This window comes from Sycon ciliatum, chromosome 5, assembly GCF_964019385.1.
Source record: "Sycon ciliatum chromosome 5, ocSycCili1.1, whole genome shotgun sequence".
Taxonomy (NCBI): domain Eukaryota; kingdom Metazoa; phylum Porifera; class Calcarea; order Leucosolenida; family Sycettidae; genus Sycon; species Sycon ciliatum.
The window spans coordinates 6,671,573-6,683,272 of record NC_088647.1 but is presented as its reverse complement, the minus strand read 5'-3'; the positions used below and the strand labels follow the sequence as shown (position 1 = coordinate 6,683,272).

Here is an 11,700-nt window from a genome sequence, read left to right as displayed (position 1 = left end):
ATACTCTAATGGATTCCGCAATAAAAAATGGGGGTGATTTTGGACCGGAGTTCCCCTTTAATCTGATACTCAATCTGCAGACAGAACTGTTTCCTAATATGTATGGACAGAGTACAATGCAAACATGTATGCCACAGAGTACAATGATGCAAACATGCATATAATTATCAGCCCCCCAGTGCCGAACACAGTCAACGTTGCGAATAGCGCGACTCTCACTCGGCTATGAGAAAAGTGTTGTAATATTTTGTTATTTGTAACTTGGAAATTGTGGGCACAAGTTATGCGATCGAGTCCACCAACTGAACCAGATTTTGAACAGTCAGTCAGTCGATCGCTTAACTGGTACCCACAACTTCCATGTTACAATTTTTTTCCTTGGCTCACCATCTGAGTTCTATTTTGTTATTGTTTTGGGATTTAAGAACTAAAACTAGCTAGCTTCACTATGATAAGTAACAATAATGCAGGGTGGGGCTGGGACCTTCTGTAAAGTAATGCCTTGTACATACAGTAAAACCTGTAACTAACGACCACCCCTTGGTGCCCGGAAAAGTGGTCGTTAGTGGCAGGTGGTCTTTAGTTAGAGGTTTGCACCGCGCGACCATATATGGATCCCATTATATGATATGTATGTCAAAATGCAGATAATACAATTCCCCACCACTTGCGCACTGACATTCTTCTTTCAGATCATACAACACTTGGAGAGAGAGAAAATCAAGTTTTTTATACACCGGAAGCGATATGTCGACTCACTGGGTTTCCAGAGCAGCGCTGGCCTGGCCAGGCAGAGCACTAGTCACTATCGACTCCATCCTCATCTGTGTGCGACTACACTGGCAACTGGTATCAGTGTGTTGATCTAGATAAGACCAGGGAGTCGTATAGACCCGGGAGGCGACACGCGCATCACTTGTGCACAACCATGATTGACTCAACGATTCAAAATATTACGACCTGCTCGGTGTGGGACAAGTCCGTACATAGGTCATAGCGCGCGGGAAATCCGTACATAGCGAGAAATCGTCGTCTTCGTCCTTTCGCCGAACAATTGTGGTCAGACTTTCGATCTCCATTGCCGAAATACAGCCATCTGTGGCCATCGCTGAGGAGTTCACTAATAAAGGGTCTTGTTCACTGGCTTACTCACTGGCTTTGCACTGCCACTCGAACTCTGAGGCACTTTGACCACCTAAGATGAGGTAATCCTTTCTTTACAAATTGCCTCAATATTTTCTCACCTTTAGGGCAATGAAGTAATTTTTTTCCTCGTGACTAACTTCGACAGACCAAGTTGCCCTGTGATCTACAATACTTATATTGCACATTTGTGAAATATTGGACCTATCCAGATAAACGAAATGACTTATATTCGAAATTACATTTTCCAAAGTTTTCCTTCACAAATAGTCCCAATTTGTTCTCACCTTTAGGCAAATAAAGTAATTTTTTTCCTCGTGACTAACTTCGACCGACCAAGTTGCCCTGTCCCATTGATCTACAATACTTCTATTGCACATTTGTGAAATATTGGACCTATCCAGATAAACGAAATGACTTATATTCGAAATTACATTTTCCAAAGTTTTCCTTCACAAATAGTCCCAATTTGTTCTCACCTTTAGGGCAATGAAGTCAATTTTTCTTCAGGACTAACATCGGCTAACAAAGTGGCGCTGTCCCAGTGATCTACAAATACTTATAATCATTGCGCATAAGAAATATTGGGAGTCACAGCGTGAGGAAATGGCCTAAATTGAAACTTGAACTGTTCTGCCAAGTTTTATGCAGTGAACGCAGGGCTGAGAGCCCGCAAGAGCCATCCCGGAAGATCTTGTGCGCCACCAACCGAACCTTCGGTGAATGTTCACAAGGTTAGAAGCTCGCACAGATAACACACATTGGATGCTAATAGTAATACAATGCACTCAGGAATGTGTGCAAATACAACAGAATTAATTCCAAATAAAGTCAACAATAGCTGCCTCAACACAGTGCTATCAACCTTCCGTATTTTCCATATTTGTACGGAAAATCACTACTTCGTCCGCGCTATGGATTTTGAGAAAAATGTACGGAAAATTGAACGGGATTAATCAGTATGTATAAGCATTGCAAGTGCTAGCTGAGCGATAAAAAGAAGAGAACCGAGTGGAAAGAAAACGCTGCAGTGGAGAGTCCTTAGAAAAGACTGAAAAAATATCATACTATCGCTGCACGAGATCATCCTTATAAGTTATAACGTCAGCTGATCGTACTGTGGTTGATTCATACGGCGGTAAATACACACCTGCCCACACACGCTCTCTAAACTGAAAAGTTTTTCTGGCACAGAGCTCTCCTTCCCGCCACCACCACCATCATCAGTTCGCGTCTGGCGCCTAGTCGATGCAGGGTGAGTGGTGTCCGACATAGCATGCTGGTACATCAGGTAGCGTATGGCGCATAGCAGATGACACAGCAACAACATAGCTTGATTGCGACGTACCTTTCGTCCCGGCTGGACTCATCAGGCAATCTTTTTCTTAGATGCCTTCACAAGGAGCTTGACTCGGGAGAATGAAGTTGAAGACTCCACTGCAACTGCACTTATGGTTGGTTCATATGACGGTGGTAAATACACACCTGGCAATATGGGGGTAAATACACGCCTGCCCAGACACGCTCTCCAAACTGCAAAGTTATTCTGGCAAAGAGCTCTCCTTCTCACCACCACCACCACCAGCACCATCAGTTCGCACCTGGCGCCTAGTCGATGCATGGTTAGCGGTATCCGACATAGCAGGCTGGCACATCAGGTAACGCATGGCACATAGAAGATGGCAACGACATAGCTTGATTGCGACGTACATTTCGTTCTCTCGGTTGTGCTGTAGCCTGAAAAAGGAAATAAGACAATGCATCCACATAACACAGACAAGTAATTACTGTTACAAATAATGCATACTGCTTGATAACAGAGAAAGAAAGTCAGTGGTCACACAAGTTTTTGGTCGTCCCTGAAACGAAGATCGTTCCGGGGGGGGGGAGCTAAAATCTCAGTCGACTGACGCTATGCATACACATGTACATGCATGCGATTTTCGTCGTCCATTCATTTCGGAGGGTGGAGAGGGGGTCCGAGTACGAAATGAATGATGTTTTTTTCAGGGATGACTAATCACTTTTGCGATGACCCCTTATTGCATCAATTTATCATCTGAACTGCGCAATTGAGTCCCACTTTTATTATGTTGGGTTCATATTTCAAGACTCGTGAAGTTCGAGGCGAAAAGCAGGCCGATGAAGGGACGCCAGTAATTCAGTCTAGTCCGGTGTCATGGAGAGGGACCGATGCACCGGCAACAAGAGAATTCAATACGCATGCTACTCTACAGTTCATTGCTGGGGAAGACTACTCAAGGCCACGTCACTCCGGCAATTCAATGTACAAATCAGCAGCAACACTTGCGAACGTATTCCTACCAGCTGACCAGCAAGTTACCAGCCATCAGCTCTTCAAATAATTCCAACTTAACAAAGAAAGGAGATGGACAGATCGGAAAGTATCGTGGCAAGCTCAGGACAACACACGTCCGGCCCTATGTAACAACAGTGGAAAGTGCGTGCCATGGTATATTTTCGAAGGCATCTCAAGAACCAGCTAATGTGGACTGGGAGTCCATTTGCATCGTCCGATCAGCTGCTACAAGTGCCAATGGCGAACACGTTTGACAGAGACTACTACCTCTACTGAATTCAACTTTGGCATGGCAGAGATCTACAAGCACGTTATCTTATCTATCAATAAAGTTGTATCCTCGTATGACTATGTGAAGTGTGAGGGCGTACTGTACTGCATACGCGGCTACGACCTGGTTGGAAATGTACGCAACAGTTCCCACCCTCTTGACCAGAGATCGCACACACTCTAGGGTTTTGATGGGTTTGTACGACTCCCAGCTCTTGACTTTTGTTGGGTGTACGAGACGCACGCACAGTTTCCGTAGGGTGAGTACTTTTTCATGTAGTACTGAATGCGGCAAGCAGGACTCGCCCATCCGCCCCTCCCCACATGGATCTACTCGAATGGTTGCGGAGGTAGGGGTGCTCTGGCGGGATTTTACGACATACACAAGCGCGCACACACGCACACAATATACACACGCACGCACACACATACACACGAACGCACGCTATGTCGCACGTCTTGGGCATGGCTTCGTGAATATAAATAATAATTTAATATAATAATAATAAACACAGCTCGCATCTTCCCTGAACCTGTTAGACAGGAGCAGAGCCGACGCATCTGTCAACAGTGTCAATATAATTTAATGTTATAATTTATAGTATCCAAATGTTAGAGCAGCTTTACAAAACCTACCGTTCAATACCGGATCATCTTGTGACAGCTTCCTTGACTTGACCCCACTTTGTCTTGACGTCGGGAAATCGTTCACACCGGAGTTGGGACACGACTCATTGAAATCCAGGCCTATCTGCTGCTGGGAGCAGGACAGAGCTGATGGACGTCAGCAGCGGCTGTAGAACAACCATAAACGAGTCTTCTTTCTCCGCAGTCAGGCGGGACAGCAGCTTTGCAACGCAAGCTTCTTGCCTTCTGTGGGTCTTTAGCGGCTGGGATTCGGAACGCTCTGTAGAAACCATTGAACAAGTACCATGAGTACTGCACTCTATCAACCCACAAGTATTTCTTCCAATTCATGATTATTCGCAACTTTTTATGCAGTACGCGCACCAGATCAGAAGCCGCTAAGTAGCAAGGTTGAAAGTTTCAAGGCAAATAATTGAAAAAATATAATAAGGCCAAACTAAAGAAGGTGTGTGGTTCGACTCACCCGACCGACCGTACAATTTCAGCCCGACCGTAACTTTTTTTCGGCGGGCTGTCGTGTGACTGACGTACGTGGACTGAACACGTCCACGTCTACGTGCTGTGCGGCGTGAGTCTGCGGACGCAGGCGGCTCCTTTTGGACTTGACTTGTAGTTGTACTGCAGTGCAGTGCAGTGAGTGGTACGACTGCTGCCTTGTGCTGGTAGTAGAGTCTACTCGATACGCGTATACAGTGTATTTACATGTACTAAAAAATATATTAAAAAAAAAAAATCCGCCCGCCCGCCCGTAAAAAAAATGTCCATGTTAGTCGAACCACACACCTTCTTTAGTTTGGCCTAACATAGAAAATTAGAATTCAAACCATACCTGTGGCCCAAGCCAACACAGACTGAGCGTTCACGCGAAGAGAAGGTAGATCTACGTCAGCTGAGGTTTCCTTAGGATCAGGAGGTGATTCTTGACCCGGATCTGGATCGCGATCAGCAGCACTCTCTGCCTCCATCACGATCATCAAATGCAACCAATTCCTTGGAAAAGTAGTTCATTCTTCTTCTTCTTTTCGAGCTACGATTTCCCACGATCCTATCGATCCTGCACGAGTCCGTTCCCCAAGGAGTGCACTCCCAAAGTCCCATGGCATATGTACGCGGAGTAGTTGGTTTATAACTCAGGGCACGCACCGGGGATATCTGAGGGAAAAGTGGGAGAAAGTGCCGCGAGTCAATCATTCATAGTCGGCCCGGAAGGCCTCGTGTCGCCTCCCGGGTCTATACCGTAGTATACGGTAAACGGTATACGACTCCCTGATCTAGACTACAGTGGAAACTCAGTCGCTCCGACTTGGATGTAGTGTAGCGTAAACCATGTAAACTGTACTGGTGTGTACCGGTACATGATGCGGCGATGTTGCGAGTTTTCGCACCTTTCAGTGGCCTGTGTTCCGTACACAGGTACAGGTGAGTACATAATACCGTAGCATATTTGTAGCTAGCCAGCACAGACTGTCAGTGTCACCTGGTGTAGTGGTGAGTCTGGTGACTGAGCTGTGTGATTGCACTTCGACAGAGAGCCGCGCCCAGTCTTACTCTTAGTTTCTCCTTCGAGTAGTAACATCGATCAAAGAGCGCTTTGGATGCGCTCTCCAAGACGTTTCCTATCATGTTTGTTCTTGACAGCACTTGAAATTATGACAGGTGTAGTGCAATCCACATTGATTCCACAGTAAAAATGAGACTGCGCTCATTTGTCCAGCTGTAGTATCGAAACGACCATGGAAAATCATCAAAATTTCGTGAAGGAGCTTCAAGCAATGTTTGATTTGCTACATCGCGGTCGCTGGTTACGGGTCAAAATTCGACATTGGGACAAGAAAAGGCGGTCGCTGGTCGCGTTCAGCAGGTAGTCGCTAGTCACAGTGCATTTTGAATGTGAGACCGTCCGTGCCTGACAAAGTGGTCGGTAGTACCAGGCCGGTCGCTAGTCACGGTGGTCGTTAGTTACAGGTTTTACTGTATGTTTGGCCCCGATACTCGCTTCTCCTGGATAGTGGTATTTTTGCACTCCCATGCACTGTTGTTGCTAGCACCTGCAATTACATGTACATGTATGTACTACATCATGTATGTACTACATGTATGTACGCATGTACATACACGTGCCATGGCCTGACCAACCGGAGCGGTTCCGCCGGGCCTGCTTGGTCTGAATAATTATGATAGTGTTGTTATTAGCGAGATAGTGTTATGATCCGAGGTTGTTATTCTCAAGGTTCACCACTAACAAGAATATCGGTAAAGGCTAATGATTGCCATGATTAATCCACACCATTTTCCATTGTCTGCATCGAAAATAATTTTTGTCCTCCTTTTTTCACCATAAAATAATTCTGCAGCACTTTCTGGGAACGTTTCGCCATTCTAATAGCTATAGAGGATATGACAGCCCAGTATTAAAAATGTAGGAATGCTTTTCACACTTTTCTTGCCACCGCCCCGCGCCCGTGACAAGCCTTGGATGCACTCGCCTACACCAAGAGTACATAACGGCCCCCAGAGTGTGCAACTCCACTATGCATGGGTGCTGTCTAGGCCTTTCCGGATTATGTGTTTGCATATTTTTGCATTTTGGGGGTCAAAATGCATTTTGTCCATTTTGACCCACTTTGGGCCAGGGAGTCGTAAAATACCGGTATTTTACGACTCCCTGCAAGCGATAGGTACTTCACGATCACCATGAATGATCACCATGGTGCCAAATGTCACGCGACTAGCTGTCGCCATTTTGTTACCATGGCAACGGTGGCATTTTTTGTGCTTTTTGGGTAATTTTTTGCATTTTCTTTAGAAAAAAATTTGATTTATAGGGGTTTTCCAAAACACTTTCCATTTCCATTTTAGACCAAGAAAAAACGCATAATCCGGAAAACCCTAGTGCTGTCCCGACAGAATTTCAAGTTGACGTCATTTTGATGATGCAATGTGCACTGTACACGGATTATCAGACGAATCCGGAACCTGTGGTTGACGCGAAGCCGATCGATCCTGTACAAATTATTGCAAAGAAAAACGTGTGATGCGTTGACACCCGTACACATGTTGTAAATCACTGGTGCAAGAAGCATTGCGTCATAAATAATGACGTCAACTTGAAATTCTGTTGGGACAGCAGGATATGTGGGAGTTGCACACTCTGGGGGTTATGTACTCTTGCCTACACGTACATGTATCGTTAAGGTGGCGATCTACCTTCAGGGGTCAAAATTTTGTGAAATTTTCAACTTGCTCTAATTTCGTCCAATGCGGTGTCAAATTGCTCGTATAGATCCCAGACATCATCTCTGAAAATTTGAGTGAGATTGCTTTATCCATATGGCTGCTATGAGCTTGCAAAGACCGAATGTAACATATCTTTGACTCGCACAATTGCAACTTTTTAGGGGAAAACGTAGAAATCAGTCTTTTCACGGTAAATCCTTGTGGATTTTGTTCAAATTTTCTGTGCTCGTCAGAAATACCACTGCTGACTCATGCCATACCAATACGCACATATTACGTCATCATGGACACAGTGCGCATGCGCAAATCAATAATTCGATAATTTGTGAAGAATTCAAACAATTGTGTTTGGAAAGTCTATTGGAGACGTCTCACGTCGTCGCCTGTCACCAAGATCGGGTGGAATGAGTACTGTCCGTCGTCTTGGTTGTCCGAAGCAGCCTATATGACTGCCAGAAGCTCTCGATATCCATCTATCCGCTGAAAATATCCCTGACGTTGACGACGCTGTTCAAATTTATTGGCAAAAAAATTGCCAAGCGAAGACGTATTTCAACTTCATCTCCAACTCTGACTACTCTGACGATGACGATGTCAACAGCAGTTCTAGCTATTGTGGTGATTAGTTTTTCTCTCTCTTTCGGCGTCAGGCAGTGAGTGCAAAATATAGCCTACTGGAGTTAGTCTGTGAAATATTGAGTGATTTCTGCTATTTCTGGTCAAATCAGTATGCTGTCAGCTGTACCAGTCCACATCCCATCGTAGATCTACTAAGCGAGCAGGCAAACCCAGATATTTGCCTTGGGATTTCATTGTGTGTGGTGAGAAGAGAAGTCCATTCAGTTCTGAGAAATTCAATTTCAAATTGGAAGTCCACAGGCCTGTATTTAGTATGCGCCGAATTCATCACCGCCAGTGACGCTTTGCATAGTTTTCAATATTCTACTGCCCATATATACTAAGACCTGTGGCGGCAACGCGATCCTATTCAATCTGTGGTCATGTTCTCCGAGATGAGTTCAGAAGCAGACATGTGATCTGCTACGCTGGACCTGAGGCAATTTACCAAAGTGGCAGTGCTGCAACCGCATGCGATCGCCGTGATGTGTGACGGAAACGGCATGGCTGCACCCTGGATATGCCTCATTCATCAGCACCTATATTGCCATACCCATGGAGAGAGGCCACCAGTGAAGGCTGGGTTTCCGACTTGATTTTGCCTGCAATGATCCTGATTGAACAAGCCCTTAGAGAAGAAATGAAGACTCTAGCTGAACACTGAAACCAGATAGCATCGCGTTTCTGCTCGGCACCGCACTAAGTAACACCATTGTGATACAACCAGGAAGAGCTGGGAACTTGTGGGAAGTGACAAAGAAGTCAAGGAAGAAGTAAAGAAGACTGAAGAAGAGCATTACTAATCATCAAGGAGACCAAAATGAGGTCACCTACGAGCCAGATGGCTTCTGATGTGAAGATTTGTAGGCAGGTAGGCTGGAATTGGATAGACCTTTTTTGTGTGTTTTTGGTAACTTTTTAGCCTATCCCGCATTTTTCTACCACGATTGCGGCAAAGTGGTAGGTGCTATACCCCTAAACCTATACATTTCTGAGCTCTGTGATGCATCAGCTAGTTCGTGAATGTCTTCGTTTAGCCATTTATCATTGCTTGTTCTCACATTGGTTGTGGACCCGATCATGACTTTTTTTGCGGATGCGCGCGTCAAAACGCTTTGTTGTGACATTGTGATCTAAAGGACTTTGCAACTGTTTCTTGATATTCAATACCCAGAAATATATGTTAGGAACGCTGTAGCAATTGGTTATTTTCTACTTGATGGATGCATATTTCAATTTTGCGGTTAAGAGGTGCGGGTGCGGCCAATTATCGCGATTCGGCAATAACAATGGACATGAGCGGAATCTGTCCTCTATTTGTGCTGCTCCTTGTCCTTTGGTACATAATGAATGTCTCCAGAAAATTTGACCTAATTCCAAAGAGAATTGGCTGAGATGTTTGTATTTTACGGTGGACTATCCGCGAAGGTAGATCGCCACCTTAATGGCAACATCAATGTGCTCAGAATGAGATACATAACAAAAACGACTTTTGGGTTGTTGCCTGCATACTCACCGGCACAACTCTGTTTCCGCGGTCAAAAGTGCGAACTCCACGGATCACTGTGATCTCTGAGCCGGAAATCACCGTGGCCACGGAATCACATATTTCAAGGGAACATGTGAAAGGAATGTCTTCTCCTGCTGCATATACTTCGAGTGCAATACTATTAATGAAACTTCGCAGCAGCATTATCCAGCCACTCCCACTGTTCGGATCACACGGGGGGAAAAAAAGAAGAAAAAAAGAGTCGAATGGTCTTGGTCCGAGGAAGCTGAGACGCTCCCTTCTTCCTTTATTCCCAATCGAACTCGCGAACTTCCACCAAAGGTGACTGGTGTATGCAGGAGCACGTGACCGCTTGTTCAACCATGTTCGATTGCGAATAAAGGAGGAACGCTGCATCGCAACCTTTTCGGACCAAAATCAGTCGACTCAGCGTCCAAACGACTACAACATACATGTATGGGCCAATCGCGGCCATCCGTGCTTTTATAAGAACGAAATGGCACTTTTAGTGACATTCTGCATACAAAGCCCCATCTATATCTAGTAGGGCACAGTCACCCAGTTTCGGTGGAAGTGCGCGAGTTCGATTGGGAATATAGGAGGAAGGGAGCATCTCAGCTTCCTCGGACCAAGACCATTCGACTCAGCAGTGAGCGCCCCAAAGACTACAACTAGTGAAAATTTGATTTTAGGCTTAACTTCCCCTGTAACGTGTTGCCATACTTTCGTTAAAATGATTTAGCATTACTACAAATACATTCTAAACTGAACACAACACATGCTAAACTGAACGCTACGCATTCCTAACTTTTAAACACAACACATTTTTCAGATAAGCCTACCTCAGATTTTGAAACCTGATGCCATCTTCATTATCATCTTCAATATAGCTTGTGCCAATCACCTGATCACACGTCGCCCATGTAACCGATAGCCAGTGGTCTTCACATCTTCTCATGCCATGCCTTATAACCATCTAGGAATAACAATGCTGGGTCAACAATTCTGTACACTAGCCGTAGTCATGAAGCTGTGCTGCAGGATATCTGCGCACAAATCCGAATTGCACCACCAGCAATGATTCACTTGCGCGGCACACGATGCAAATTACACAAGCATGCCCATCACAACATGCAGTAATAATAGTATCACAGACAGCCATACACTTACAGGTACATGAATTAAAGACACCCATACAGGTACATGAATTAAAGACAGCCATACAGGTACATGAATTAAAGACAGCCATACAGGTACATGAATTAAAGACAGCCATACAGGTACATGAATTAAAGACAGCCATACAGGTACATGAATTAAAGACAGCCATACAGGTACATGAATTAAAGACAGCCATACAGGTACATGAATTAAAGACAGCCATACAGGTACATGAATTAAAGACAGCCATACAGGTACATGAATTAAAGACAGCCATACAGGTACGTGTACTGCAGCTACAGGCAGGTGGAAACAAAACTGCACAGATGAGTGAGATAACAGTCATGTTCCTACATGGAGGAAGCTAGCCAATGGCTGCGAGTTGAATCCTCACCCATCCCAATGCCCAGGCAAGATAAAAACAAACAGTTGCCACTATACATGTAGGGTCCAGAGGACACGATTAGTGAGACTTGGCAAGCGGGGAAACCGCAAACAGAAAGTCAGAAACTGGTACTTCAGCATAATGGCCATCTAGGCATGAAATCAGCAGCCTTTTAAAACAAGGAACACATGTATGTACGTAGTACTCACCACACTTCAGTCATGAGCGCAAATGTTTTCGTCAAGCCAAGCCAAGGCAAGCACGTGCACGCACACGCACACACACACACACACACACAGACGCAGCAGCAGCAGCAGCAAACTGGCCAAACTCAATCACCGTAAACCAGGAAGTAGTGTCCCTACTCCCTGCCGCAACCGCACGCAAGCAATCTTCACCGAATACAAA

At 45.1% G+C, this 11,700-nt stretch overlaps 1 long non-coding RNA gene across 1 annotated transcript; it reads right to left on the bottom strand.

Annotated features, from left to right (window-relative positions):
* Window positions 1–1,863: 1,863 nt before the first annotated feature.
* On the bottom strand, window positions 1,864–5,512 carry LOC135816589 (uncharacterized). Its single transcript, XR_010553396.1, has 3 exons — window positions 5,211–5,512; window positions 4,370–4,640; window positions 1,864–2,880 (listed from the first exon to the last, which is right to left on the bottom strand). It is a non-coding gene; the product is annotated as an uncharacterized LOC135816589 (long non-coding RNA).
* Window positions 5,513–11,700: the final 6,188 nt, after the last annotated feature.